The following is a 2,407-nucleotide window of genomic DNA, read 5'->3' on the forward strand; positions in this document are numbered from 1 at the left end:
AATATAATTCAACACCATGGATGAGGACTGTCTCTTATACACATCTAGATGTGTATAAGAGACAGCGTACTCCACTACCTACAGGATTCTCCCCCAGCGAACTACTAAATGGAAGACAAATAAGAACCAAGATTGACACCTTATTGCCTTCACCAGCTCATATTGCACAAGGCAAACAAAATGTTAAGTCACTGGTTCGAGAGTATAAAGTTGGAGACATATGTTATGCATTGTATTGTGGACCAAGGAGAGATAAAGACCCCCAGATGGGTACCGGCCGTGGTTACTAAAAGACTAGGACCACGTTCAGTAAATGTTAAAGTTGTGCCTAAAGGCCCAGTGTGGAGACGCCACATAGAACAATTGCAGCCACGATATGAAACCAAAGAAGATGCGGATCCAGGAGTTGATTACCAACATGATAGTCTGTTGGACAATAATTATCCTGCAGTCGAACAAGCTATGATGGACACTAATGTTAATGCCCCTAAACCTTCAATTAACCATGATAAACATTATAGAGTCCATAATGACAATCGTGAGCAATATGGACCGCAGAATCCCCGTCGTTCAAGCAGAGCGCGTAAACCTAAGATGATGTTCTCATATTAGTATTCAAGTTTATGTTCCTCCCATTAACATTGAACTTTAAACTTAGTGGGGAGGTGTTGTGCACTGAGAATTAAGTTAACTGTTAGTGCGCCACCTATCGGTGCATCGTCGTTGACGACCATCTTACAATACAGGAAGTTTGCTGTGTTTTTGTTTGTGTTGTTTGAGTTCCGGAATTAAAGTAACTCACGCTGTTTAAAACCTATGTGTGTTATTTATTTATTGTTCTAAAACCTTCCAAGAACATAACAGTTTGTTACTGTTTTTTGTTTGTCTTTGTCTTGTGGTATGTCTTTTTTGTTTTGTCCATTTTTGCCTGCTGCCAGGTCCGTAAGTAAACTTGCTTTTAATTTTCACTTTTTGCTAGGCCCTGGTCAGCATGTTCTGCTTGACCAAATCAATTTCTTGAGGCCTGTTGTCCCTTACCTACTACCTGCCACAGGCATATCTAGACCTAGGCCTAGCACAATAGGTGGATCTAGGTCTAGTACAGTAGGTAGATCTAGGCCTAGCACAACAGGTAGATCTAGGCATAAGCCTAACAAGTTGATCATTAAATATAATAGGAAATTATTACTCTCTCTGAACTGTAGCCATAAAGCCAGTTTAACTCCTAATGCTATGAACGGATTAAGGAGTTACATATCCTACGGCCAAGCCGTGGGTGTAGAGCAGGCCGACGAGTCAAATCCAAGCAAACTTTTTCCCTTAAAGAGACCCCTTCACATAAATGTGTAAATAAAACTTTGGAATTAAATTCACTTATTTCTTTTAGCATACTTAATGCACGGTCACTGCGTAACAAATCTCATGATTTTGTTGACATTGTTGTTGACCATAACCTTGACATTGTGGCAGTGTCCGAGACATGACTGAGACCAGATGACGACATGGTTGTTGGCAATTTAACCCCATCTGGATATAGCTATAGGCATACTCCTAGAATAGTCCAGAAAAACTGTATAGCAGAATCCAATCTAAAATAAGTGCCATGTCAGTCCGATCTAAATTAAGTAAACAGTCATCGGCGATATCGTCGCTCGTGGTAACTGCTGCCCAAGCGAGGGCTGATTTAGCAGTGGCCAAGGCCAGGGAAAAGTTTATGAAACGGAAATCCGAGGCTGCTAGGCTGAAACTCGAAGCTGAAACCGAAATAGATAGGCTAGAGATGAGTGAAGCCGTAGCAGCAGCTCAGATCAGGTCAGATATGTTAGAAGAGGAAATTGGACAGCTAGAGAAAAATGATGGAATTGACATTCCAGAATTACCAAGGCAGGGGCCAAGCGCAGGGTAGCAGAGTATATTTTAATGAATAGTGATGAGCTAGTCATGAAAGAGGAAGATGAAGTAATTCAAGGAGTATTGGCAAGGCAAGAGGTGGATGCCGTGAATTTATTAGCTGAAGCATGTAGACCTGAAGCTCTACAAAAAGAGACGGTAGACACATTTCAAAGGCCAAATGCTTAAAAAAATGATAAAGCATGTACTCCACCCATGAGCAACAATGATGAGGATAGTAAAATGACAGAACTTTTACAGAGACTTGTAATGCAACAAAAGGAAGCAGGTCTCCCAAAGCCAGATGAACCAACATTTAGTGGTGCAGATATACTTGAATACACTACATTTACACGCAATTTCATGTTACTGGTAGAGTCGAAGACAGAAGATCCAGTACGAAGGCTGGAATTACTACTCAAATCAACTAGTGGTGGCACATGATCTAATAAGAAACTGTCAACTAATTACACCTCCTGCAGCAGGTTATAAAAGAGCTAAAGACTACTTGAAAGGG

The sequence above is a fragment of the Anneissia japonica genome, unplaced genomic scaffold (assembly GCF_011630105.1).
Source record: "Anneissia japonica isolate Jap-2015-1 unplaced genomic scaffold, ASM1163010v1 scaffold6788_len1366326_cov149, whole genome shotgun sequence".
NCBI classification, from domain to species: domain Eukaryota; kingdom Metazoa; phylum Echinodermata; class Crinoidea; order Comatulida; family Comatulidae; genus Anneissia; species Anneissia japonica.